Genomic DNA, 12,966 nt, shown 5'->3' on the forward strand with positions numbered 1-12,966 from the left:
TCAGCTTCTGTAGTGGATAGAGCAACACAATGTTGCTTTCTGCTTGACCAACTTACTAGGCACTGACCTAGAATTTGGCAGCTACCACTTGTACTTTTTCTGTCTAGTTTGCACCCGGCATAGTTCGAATCAGAATAGCCATAAAGGTCAAAGGTGCAAGTTCTAGGGTACCAGAGTCCTACATTTAGAGTTCCTTTAATGTACCTAAGTATTCTTTTAACATATGTTAGGTGTGACTCTTTTGCACAGGATTGGTATCTTGCGCACATTCCTACTGCAAACAATATATCGGGTCGGTTTCCAGTTAGGTAGAGTAAACTACCTATGACACTCCTATAGTACTTTGGATCTATTGGTTTTCCTTCAGGGTCAGAGTCAATATTAATGTTGGTTGCCATTGGAGTATTTATAATTTTTGAATTTTCCATACAGAATTTTTTAATTAATTCCTTAGCATATTTAGTTTGATAAATGTAGATTCCATCTTTGGTTTGTTTTATTTGTAAGCCTAAGAAAAATTTGAGTTCCCCAACCATACTCATTTCAAATTCATTTTCCATTAATTTAACGAATTCTTTTAAAAACTTAGAGTTAGTTGAGCCAAAAATTATATCGTCAACATAGATTTGGGCTATAAAGATATCTTTCTCTATAGTTTTTACAAATAGGGTTGAATCTATTTGTCCTTGGTTAAAGCGTTTGGATATTAAGTAGTTAGATAATCTTTCATACCATGCCCTAGGGGCTTGTTTTAGTCCATATAACGTCTTTTTTAGTTTAAATACATGGTTTGGGTAGTCTAGGTCTTCAAATCCTAGGGGTTGGCTTACATAGACCTCTTCCTTGATGAACCCATTTAAAAAGGCTGACTTAACATCCATTTGGTATAACTTAAACCCTTTATTTGCTGCATAGGCTAATAACATTCTAATGGATTCGAGTCTAGCTACCGGTGCATAGGTTTCATCATAGTCTAAGCCTTCAACTTGACTAAACCCTTTGGCTACTAGTCTAGCTTTGTTTCTTATTATATTACCCTGATCATCCAACTTGTTTCTAAAAACCCATTTGGTGTCTATTATTGATTTATCTATGGGTTTAGGTACAAGGTCCCAGACTTGATTTCTTTCAAATTGTGCTAATTCTTCCTGCATTGCAATGATCCAGTCTGTGTCAGGTAGGGCTTCTTCTATAGTCTTGGGTTCAATTTTAGAAATAAGGGCAATCTGACTAAGATTTCTATAGGAGGATCTAGTTCTGACTCCGAGGTTTGGGTAACCCAAAATTTGGTCAGGTGGGTGAGAGGTACTTACTCTAGTTGGTCTTATGTGTGGATCAGAAACTGGTTCTTCTGGTTTATTAAGGTTAGGTTGGATTTCATCATCTTCTATAGTTCTTGGATTGATGTCAATATTTTCAATTATATTAGATGGGTTGGTTTCTTCATCAAAGATAACATTAGTTGTTTCTTCAACTTTTAAGGTATTTTGATTATATACTCTAAAGGCCCTACTGGTTGAGGAGTATCCCAAGAATATTCCTTGGTTAGACTTGGGTGTAAATTTTCCTAAGTAATCTTTAGTATTTAAAATGTGAACTTTACAACCAAATACTTTTAAATAGTTTAGGTTGGGAATTTTATGGTAATAAAGTTCATAGGGTGTTTTATTGTGAGGTTTGTTAATTAAAATTCTGTTTTGAATATAATTTGCAGTATTTATTGCTTCATCTTAAAATTGATGATTTAAATTATATTCGTTTAACATAGTCCTAGCGGCTTCTTGTAGTGTTCTATTTTTACGTTCCACTAGACCATTTTGTTGGGGGGTTCTAGGACATGAAAATTCATGTTGGTATCCATTTATTTTACAAAATTGGGTAAACCTATGATTTTCAAATCCGCCCCCCCGGTGATCACTTCTTATTCTTTTAATTTTAGTATGTTTTCCATTTTCCGTTAATTTGCAAAAATTACTAAATATTTCATAGGTTTCATCTTTTGTTTTTAGGAATTTTACCCATGTGTACCTAGAGTAGTCATCAATTATCACTAAGCAATATTGGTTCTTGCTTAGTGATTTGGCTCCATGTGAATCAAATAGGTCAAGGTGAAGGAGCTCAAGTAAGGAGTTAGTTCTTTTTAGGTTGGTTGACTTGTGAGTTGACTTGGTTTGTTTTCCTTTTTGACATGCATCACAGATTGAGTTTTCAATAAATTTTAATTTGGGCAAACCTCTAACTAGACCATTTTGACTCATTTTTGAAATGAGTCTAGTGTGAGTGTGACCCAGTCTTCTGTGCCACAATTGGGTTTCCTCTTGTTGTGTCAAGAGACACTTTATTGAGGATATTGATAGGTCAATTGTGTAGATGTTATTCTTCCTAAGTCCCTTAAGTCTAATCTCAGGGGTTTCGATGTTTTTAACTAGACACCCAGATTTATCAAAATTGACTAGATATCCACTGTCACACAATTGACTTATACTTAGTAAACTAAAGTTAAAATTTTCAACCAATAAAACATTTCGAATAATGAAATCGGAACTAAGTTCAATATTACCTTTTCCGATTACTTTAAGCTTACCGTCATTACCGAATGCAACCGATCCTAAATTCTTGTACTTGAGTTTAGTAAACTTCAATTTATCTCCTATCATGTATCTGGAGCATCCACTATCCAACATCCATTGGTCCAATTCCTACACATGAAGTAGTTGAATTAGTTTAATGGATTTAAAGATAGCTTAATTGAAGTAGACTCTTTAGTTTTCCTATCTCACCCAATCTAAGTTAGCAAGCAATTAATCCTATGGTTGTTTTTAATTAACATTTTGAAAAGTTTTTGAAAAGGTTTTAAATAAGATTTAAAATAATTTTGAAATTAAGTTTTAAAATTATTTTGAAATTAAGTTTTAAAATCATTTGAAATTAAGTTTTAAAATCATTTTGAAATTAAGTTTTAAAATTATTTTGAAATTAAGTTTTAAAATTAAGTTGAAATTAAGTTTTAAAATCATTTTGAAATTAAGTTTTAAAATTATTTTGAAATTAATTTTAATTTTGAAATTAAGTTTTAAAATTATTTTGAAATTAAGTTTTCAAATCATTTTGAAATTAAGTTTTAAAATTATTTTGAAATTAAGTTTTCAAATCATTTTGAAATTAAGTTTTAAAATTATTTTGAAATTAAGTTTTTAAAATAGTTTTGAAATTAAGTTTTAAAATTATTTTGAAATTAAGTTTTAAAATTATTTTGAAATTAAGTTTTAAAATCATTTTGAAATTAAGTTTTAAAATTATTTTGAAATTAAGTTTTTAAAATAGTTTTAAAATTAAGTTTTAAAATTATTTTGAAATTAAGTTTTAAAATAGTTTTGAAATTAAGTTTTAAAATTAGTTTGAAATTAAGTTTTGTAAATAGTTTTGAAGTTAAGTTTAAGTCAATTTTAATTTTTTAATTTCTTAGTCATCTCACCCGATCTAAATTTTCAATCAGGGAACCCTATAATTGTTGTGAGATGAATTATGGTTGAATTTTAGGGTAAGGTTTAACTTTGTGCTAGATTCAGGTTTAGCTTTGGGTTCAACAAGTAAGCATTCTTTGGATAAACTTCTGGGCTATGGTGAGTCACAAGGAACTCATTAAAGTAACCATGCCTTCGAGGTTTTCCAAATAGTCCTACCCATTGAACTTAATACTAAACCTTGGTCTAACTAGTTATGATCCATTTAAGGGTAGCTTCGGTCAGTTCCACTTGGCCAAATGCACCAGGTCGAAGCCATATCTTCCTAGAAATGCGATGCCCAAGCTTCCCTAACGTACTATCATCCAAAAATTTCACCAGTACTGTGGGTCAAGTTAAACCTAGCCCGTTTTAATCTAACCTTAATTACCCTGCCGGGTAATCTACTCTTGTTTTACCCATTTAGGGTAGATTAAGTTCAGTTACCCTGTCGGGTAGTTCAGATGAGGGTGCCAGCTATTCTAGATCCTCCATCTATATTTTATTTGATTTGAATTCGAATTTGATTTTGAATTTTGAATTTATAATTTAATTTTTAATTTTTAATTTGATTTTGATTTTTGAATTTATATTTTTGAATTTTGAATTTATAATTTAATTTCGAATTTTTAATTTGATTTTGATTTTTGAATTTTGAATTTATAATTTAATTTCAAATTTTTAATTTGATTTTGATTTTTGAATTTATAATTTAATTTTGAATTTTTAATTTGATTTTGATTTTTGAATTTATAATTTAATTTCAAATTTTTAATTTTGTTTTATTAAGATCGTTTTTTTTTTAACTCCCCATGGATCATAGCCTCGATATGGTCTATCGAGGTAGTGTATTTGATCCTTCGGGACCCAGTATTGACCAAGTCCAACTTGATTGACCAATTTGGACTTGGGGACCCATGCTTGGACTGATTTACTATTTTGTTTGTTTATTAAGGATAAATAAGATTTATATTTCTTTTTAGTTTTATATCCTAGCCCAGTTCTATTGTAAACGACTCTTTGTGTCCCATGAATTAGGTCAAGATTCTTAGAGCCCAAAGAAAACCGTTCTAAGGTATTTTTTAAATCCTTGACCTGATTTTTCAAACTAGAAATTTCTTCCTCAAGTTCTTGGGTTGAATTTCCAGTCTGAACTTGATCAGGTAAGGATTTAGTGTTAGTCACTCCTTTAAGGACAGCTACTTCCTTTAGAAGTGACTTAATCTTAAGGTTTGACTTAGGTAACTTGCGTAATAAGTAATTGACTAAATTATTAAGTCTAGGAATACTTACAGTGGAGTTTGGCCCTTCGGAAACGGATGCGGATCCGTGGCTTCGCTCGGACTCGGCCTCTGACTCGCTCTCGGATTCGACGATTTGGTCCCGGGCCATCAATGCGAGTAAACTCATCTGATCGAGTTCGTCGTCGTCGTCCTCCGAAGAAGATTCATCCCACGTCGCCTTCAGGGCCTTCTTTCTTCTTTACTTTTTGTCTTCCTTTTGGTTTGGGCAGTTGGCTTTGATGTGCCCCTTTTGGTTGCATCCGTAGCAGGTTACTTCAAATTTTACCTTCGAACTCGGTTGGGCCTCCTTGGATTGTACCGCCTTCTTCAGGTCTTTCTTGTTGAAGCCCTTCTTCTTCTTGTAGAGCTTCTTTATGAGGTTCACGAGTTCGCTGGTCAGTTCGTCTTCTTCATCTTCTGAGTCGGGTTCGTCTTCTGATTCCGGTTCAATTTTTCGCCGTACTCTTGGTTCCCGTGTTCGACTAGTACCTGCAACCAAAGCAATACCCTTCTCGGTTGGCTGTGCATTAGTTTGTTCATGAAGTTCAAATTCACTAAATAATTCATCTAATTTTAAACAAGACAAGTCCTTGGAGATTTTGTAGGCATCTACCATTGATGCCCACAATGTACTCCTTGGAAATGAATTAAGAGCGTACCTTATTACGTCCTGATTTTTGACTTTCTGCCCGATCGCATGTAGAGAATTGAGAATGTCTTGAATCCGTGCATGGAGCGAACTCGCTGTCTCTCCTTCCTGCATTTTTAAATTGTACAGTTTATTAAATAACAAGTCACGCTTACTTACCTTGGTTTCTGAGGTGCCCTCGTGGAGTTCGATCAGCTTTTCCCAAAGCTCCTTTGCTGATGAGAATGGACCGACTCTGTTGAGCTCTTCTTTGGTCAGTCCACACTGGAGGGTGCATGTAGCTCTGGCGTTGGCTTCCACTTTCTTGATAAAGAATGGTTCCCAGTCTTCGCAGGGGGTAGGTTTGCCATCAGTGCCAGTTGGTAGTTGAAATCCAGTTCGAATGATCATCCACATTTCGAACTGGATTTTTAGAAACGTCTCCATCCGTCCCTTCCAGTATCCGAAATCTTCTCCGGAGAAGAGTGGGGGACGGACAGTGTTGAAACCCTCTTGATGGGCCATTAAGAGAATATGCAAAAAAGAAAAAGAGAAATATGTCTCAAGACTACGTCTTGGATTAGTAGTGCAGGAGTAAAAAAAAATAACTCGAGTGGTGTTGCACCAACTTCAAGCGAGATCGATACGAGAAAAAACTGGAATGTAGTAAGAATACTAATTTCAGTTGACTCCGAAAAATTAAAAACACCGCGAAAAGAACTGCGTGATTGGTGGTTGCACCAGATCAACGCTACCCCGCTCTGATACCAATTGTTAGATCGAGAAGCGCTAGAGGGGGGGTGAATAGCGCTCGCGGCTATTGTGTTCGATTATCGGAATCGTAAAAAAGATTCGTTCAGAAATTAAAGCAGCGGAAATGAAATAATGAAACACAGATACGAAGGATTTTACTTCGTTCGGAGCCTGTGACGACTCTGTTGGTGCAATATCCCTCAGGTCAAGGTTGACCTGGGTAACCAAGCTGAGTCTTGGTTTGGGTTTAGATGTTTGACAATAAGATATTGATTGAAGAAGAGTCAAGTAGGTCAAGGATGACTGGATACTTGACTGGGAAGTCCTAACTGGGATGTTAGGCAAAATGAAAGTCCTGGTGAGTGAAGTCAGGCAGAAGAAAAGTCCTGGTGAGTGAAGCTAGGCAGATGGAAAGTCCTGGTGAGTGAAGCCAGGCAGAAGGAAGTCCTGGTGAGTGAAGCCAGGCAGAAGGAAGTCCTAGTGAGTGAAGCTAGGCAGATGGAAATCCTGGTGAGTGAAGCCGTAAAGTCCTAGTGAGTGAAGCTAGGCGATGGAAAACCCAGTGAGTGAAGCTAGGTGAAAGTCCCGTGAGTGAAGCCAGGAAAATCCGGATGGATCAAGGATGATCGGACATCCGGTGCTGAAGTCCAAGTAGGTCAAAGGATTGACTGGATACTTGGCATGAAAGAAAAGTCCAAGTAGGTCAAAGGGATTGACCGGATACTTGGCACAGAGAAAAGTCCAAGTGGGTCAAAGGATTGACCGACACTTGGTAAGGGAGTCCTAGCAGGTCAAGGGAGTGACTAGATGCTAGGCATGACATACCAACAGGTCAAGGTTGACCGGATGTTGGTTTGGGAGGTTTAGGACTTGGTTTTGGACAAAACCGCGTCGATCGATCGATGGATCGATCCAGCCCGGATCGATCGGATCGATCCGCACTGTCCCAAATGGTCAGAAGCTTCGGATCGATCCGTGATCGATCAGAGGTCCCAATCGATCGCTGGATCGATTGGGACGCCAGCGCGATAAGCGCCGGATCGATCCGTGGATCGATCCAGCGCTTTCGAAAAGCGCCTGGATCGATCCGTGATCGATCCAAAGCCTCCCGATCGATTGGGAACATTCGAATCGATCGGGATCCGACCGCTGGCGTCGTTTATAGCTGGCGTTCGATGGCTTCACCGATTCACTCTAGATCACTCGGCAGCTCCTCCACAGCGCTCTCAAAGATCAGATCGCCAGTTCTTGAAGGATCTTGGAAGTTTTCCAAGTCAAGAGGCGGATCAAAGGCAAGAAGAGAAGCTAGGGTTAGGGTTTTGTACTCATTGTAAGCTTGTAAGCTTGTATTTTGTTTCCCTTTCCTTTCTTCTTGTACTGAGAGTCTTGTAGGGCTTCTCCGCCCTCGGTAGTTACCGAAAAGGAGTGTTTTCATAGTGGAGGGTGCGTGCGTGGTGTGGATCCTTGGACTAGTCATCTCTTGTGAGGTGGATACCAAGTAAACCAACCGTGTTAGCGTTGTTTGTGTTTGTTTATGTATTTTCCGCTGCGCATTCTTGAAGAAACAAGCAACACCGAGCACCGAGCGAACGCGACGAGCTATTCACCCCCCCCCCCCTCTAGCTACTTTTGGTCCTAACAAGTGGTATCAGAGCAAGGTTGCTCTTCACCGGAATCATCGCCGGAAGGGTCAAGCATATCAAGAAAAGCTAGAGGGTGAAGAAGTTGGAGCAAATTCTTCAAGTTCAAGACTTTATCAAGCTCAACTTCAAGATGCAATTCCAAGATGGACTTGGATTTGACACAAGGGTGGCTCCACCATATTCATCTACAAGCTTCGATTCTTGGAAATCAAGAATCGAAAATTTTCTTATGATGGAGATAGAGCAATGGTTTGCTCTCATGGAAGGTTTTGAAGCTCCCACAAATTCAAAGGGCAAAGTTCTAAAGAAAAGCAAATGGAGCCCGGAGCAAGTCCAAAGGTGCGAGGCAAATGACAATGTGACCAAGCTTTTGGTCAATTTATTGCCAAGCACCATTCTTTGCAAAATTGGAGAATTCGAAGATGCCAAGGAGCTTTGGAGCAAATTGGCCAAGCTTCATGAAGAGATCCCCTCCACTGTACAAGATCATGAAGAATCCAAAGAGGGTGACTCTTTGGAGCAAGACCAAGAGGAGGACCCCGAGGTTGAGAGATACTCAACCTCCGAAGAAGAGGAGATCCAAGAAGCTTCATCCTCAAGGGAATGCAACGAAGGGAACAAGGAGGGAGCATACTCCTTGTTTCATGATCAAGATGATGAAGCCTCCACCTCTAGGATTGAGGGGGAGCAATCCTTGGTGACGCCGGATCAAGAAGAAGGAGAAGCTTCTACATCCGGGGCAAGTGAAGAAGAAGAAGATGGTGCCACCTCCGAAATTCAAGAAATAGCAAATGGAGGAGCAAGTGCCATCCCTACACAAGAAGGTATAAATGTTTCAATTAAAAATAAAAATCATATAATATGTTTTGAGTGTAGGGAAAGTGGGCACTACAAGAGCAAGTGTCCCAACTTGGCCAAGAAGAAGGGTCAAGTGACGCAAAAGGGCAAGGAGAAGCCCGAGGAGACCATTCCCGGAACAAAGAAGAGCAAGGAGCATATCATATGCTTCTCTTGCAATCAAAAGGGGCATTACCGGAGTCAATGCCTCAAGGGGAAGAAGATGGTCAAGGCTCAAGGAGGCACTAGTCAAGGGGGAGCCCAAGGTAAAGAAGAAGGTAACATTTATTGAGCCTACTCCTTTACATTATGGTAAAAAGCATGATAGTTCTAATTTTTATCATTTTAATGCGATTTACCATAAGAATAGGAAGCATGAGGGCTTTAAGGAAAAGCATGTAGCCCTACATGCCAAAACTACTACACCTAAGGCTAGGAATGTAGGTAAAAGTCTAGGCAAGAACTCTAAGGATTGTAGCTACAAGCCTAGAAACAAAAATGCTCATGGACTTAATGGAAAACCAAAAACTAAGGACTTAGTGATGGAAAATCAAGTCTTGAGGTCAAAACTTGATAAAATGGAAAAGACCCTAAGAAGGATGGAAAATATCCTATTAGGCCAAAATGAGCATAGCCTAGGTCTAGGAAAATCAAAGCCATCCAATGGCCATAAAGGTTTGGGATACAAACCAAAAGCTAAGAAGGATGTGCCTAGTTATCATAGGGTTCCATATAGTTATGGAACAAACCCTAGGTCTAGTGGTCAAGCCAAAAATACTAGGGAAGTCATCACTAAGAGTATTTTTGCAATAAATGTGACTAAGACTTCTAAGAAGTCTAAGAAAGTCACAAACAAGGTCACAAGGGAGGTTATCCCTAGAGTTGACCTAGAAAATGTGACCAAGGCTTCTAAGAAGCCCAACAAGGTCACTAGGAAGGTATCTAGGGAAGTTATCCCTAGTGAGTACCTAGAGCATCCAAGGAGCACCAATAGGTGTTGGGTTCCTAGGAGCATCTTCTCTACCCCATAGATGGGTTAGAGAGTGTCAACTCCGATTAGAAGGGTAGTTAACCCAACTTTGAGGAAATTGACACTCAAGGAGCATTTTCAAGGTTTAGTTAACCTTTGAAAATGAAATGGACCTATTGATTACTCCTTGAAAGAGTAAAATGTGCCTAATGGTGGAAGAATTGATTTTAATCTTAAATGGCACATATTGGGAAATTCATAAGAACTATCAAGTTGGGAGTTTGGTATGTTCTTAGGCAATTTAAGGCAATCCGGGCCTTAAATTTAAAAGTGCTACTCTTGAGGAAAAATGGATTATGCCAACATTTGAGGACATGTTTATTTTAATTGGCATAAATTAATCAAGGGAATAAGAAATGCAAACTTAGGCTTTGGCACTCTCTTGAAGCACTTTGGGCAATCTAAGGTTTTAAGTTTTAGGATTAGCTAAGATTAATGATACTTAGATAGGTAATCTAGGTATATTTTATTTATGCTAAACCTTGCCATGATTGTTTGCTCATAATATGCCATGACAGCATATTTTATCTTATTTGTATTTTGCATTCATGACTTATCATGAAAAATCCAAAAAATACCATGTCATGACATTCATACATCATGTAGCAATAGGATATTTTCTTTTGAAAATTATTTTCTTCTGATGTATGCCATAACATAATCATGCATTCAGTTTAATTCCTTGTAATTAAGGACGAATGGCATTTAACGACACTTATTGACAAGTGACATCCTAGGTGGAGGTCTAACATTTCTAAAATGCCTAGATAAATATGCATGATCCCTAGATTAGGGCAAAAACCAAAATCTACATCTCACAAAGACCTCTAAGGTGCCTTGTATGTGTTTTAGTGCATATTATATACAAGTGAGATGTTAGGATGATGAACAACACTCAAGATGTTGATTTAGTGCATTCTTTTGAGTTTTAAATTCATCAAAACACATAGTTATGTGTATTCCCATCATTGGGAAAGCTAATGTACAAGTCATGTGCATTATGCCCAAGGAACGTGATGGGATATTGGTTTTGAAAATGTTTTAAAATGTTTTTGGAAAACCTTGGTGAAGGCTATCTTTTGATAGTAATCACCATTGAATAGTTAGACACAAACTTGAAGAAAAACACTGAAGTTTTTGTAAGTTTTCAAGTTTGTGTCAATCTTTGAAAATATGATGTATTTTCATAGAAAACTATTTTTCCATGATTAAGTATGCCCTAAATAATGTCTACACGAAATTTCATAATTTTTAGATTTTTGTAGAATTTTCTAGGGGTTTCTGAAGTTGACTGAAATGAAATTTCAGCAACTATCAGAGCTCCGATCGATCCATGGATCGATTGGAGTTCCATGAATCGATCCATGGATCGATTCAAACGGCAATTCCCGTGAGCAGAAGCTCGCTGGATCGATCAGCCGATCGATCCAGGGAGTCTGAATCGATCCGTGGATCGATTCAGAAAGGTTCAATCGATTGGAACCCAACTCCAATCGATCCAAGTTGCTGATTTTGGCTGGGAAGGCCTGATTTCAGCATCTTTGAACCTCTTTGAGTCTAGGTAACCATTCCAAACCCCTTAAATACATTTGTATACATACAAAGGGTGTTTTCATGTTGAAAACAAGGATGGATTGGTTAACGAAGACTAAGTAGAAGTTTAGGTTGAGGTTGTTTCAAATTTTGAATATTTGAACCTCAAAACTTCTAAATTTGGGTTTCCTAAAGGTTTAGGGATTCCAAGTCATTGTTGGTGCAATGACAGAAGTTACCACCATGTCTTTAGGGGGAGGGACTCTTTAAAGACATGAAAGTTATTTTTCATGAACCTTGGAAGGTGGTTAACCTTCTGTTGTGAACTTGCTCAAGGTTGAGCATTTAAACTTGAAATGGGGAGAAATGGGGAGTGGATATCTTCATTATTTCAAGTGGACACTCAAGTGGTAGATAATGCTCAAGGTTGAGTAGTTGTCTACATTGAGGGAGACGTTAAGGATAAATGAAGGGTATGGGACCTTCGTTATCGTGTTGATCACAACGAGTGATGTTGTGAACAACGATGAGCAACTCTTCAGGGGGAGAGTCTTCAACAAATGGATTTGTTGAAGTGTGCCCAGAATTGGAGCATACGTTGATGTGTGTCCAACGATGGGTTGATGTGTGCCAATATGGGGAGAATGTATGGTTAAGCTTAGTCCTTCATTACCTAAGGGAAGGTCATAGGGGGAGAATGAAAGGACTCATGAAAGGGAGTAAGTTAGGCTTTCATTACCTAGAGGGAGTTTGCCCTCTTAGGGGGAGAATGAAGAGCTTAATTTATGCTTTCATTACCTAGTGGCATGAAGAAGGAGGCTATGGGATTAGCCTAACTTACATATGGGATTGTAAGTGTTATTGTGGTATTGTCAAACATCAAAAGGGGATTGTTGGTGCATATCCCTCGGGTCAAGGTTGACCTGTAACCAAGCCGAGTCTTGGTTTGGGTTTAGATGTTTGACAATAAGATATTGATTGAAGAAGAGTCAAGTAGGTCAAGGATGACCGGATACTTGATCGAAGTCCTAACTGGATGTTAGGCAAAATGAAAGTCCCGTGAGTGAAGTCGAGTAGGAAAAGTCCCGTGAGTGAAGCTAGGCGATGGAAAGTCCCGTGAGTGAAGCCAAGCAGTGGAAGTGAAGCCAGGCAGTATGAAGTCCTAGTGAGTGAAGCTAGGCGATGGAAAATCGTGAGGAAGCCGTAAAAGTCCTAGTGAGTGAAGCTAGGCGTATGGAAAACCCTAGTGAGTGAAGCTAGGTGAAAGTCCCGTGAGTGAAGCCGGGAAATCCAGATGGATCAAGGATGATCGGACATCCGGTGGGAAGTCCAAGTAGGTCAAAGGATTGACCGGATACTTGGCATGAAAGAAAAGTCCAAGTAGGTCAAAGGGATTGACCGGATACTTGGTACAGAGAAAAGTCCGAGTGGCTCAAAGGGATTGACCGGACACTTGGTAAGGGAGTCCTAGCAGGTCAAGGGAGTGACTAGATGCTAGGCATGACATACCAACAGTCAAGGTTGACCGGATGTTGGTTTGGGAGGTTTAGGACTTGGTTTTGGACAAAACCGCGCCGATCGATCGCTGATCGATCGAGGGACTCCCGATCGATCCGCACCCCGCCGGTCAGAAGCGCGGATCGATCCGTGATCGATTCAGAGGTCCCAATCGATCGCTGGATCGATTGGGACGCCGTCGCTTGACAGCTACCGGATCGATCCGTGGATCGATCCAGCGCTTTCGCGATAAGCTCTG

This window comes from Zingiber officinale, chromosome 5A, assembly GCF_018446385.1.
Source record: "Zingiber officinale cultivar Zhangliang chromosome 5A, Zo_v1.1, whole genome shotgun sequence".
In the NCBI taxonomy this organism is placed as follows: Eukaryota; Viridiplantae; Streptophyta; class Magnoliopsida; order Zingiberales; family Zingiberaceae; genus Zingiber; species Zingiber officinale.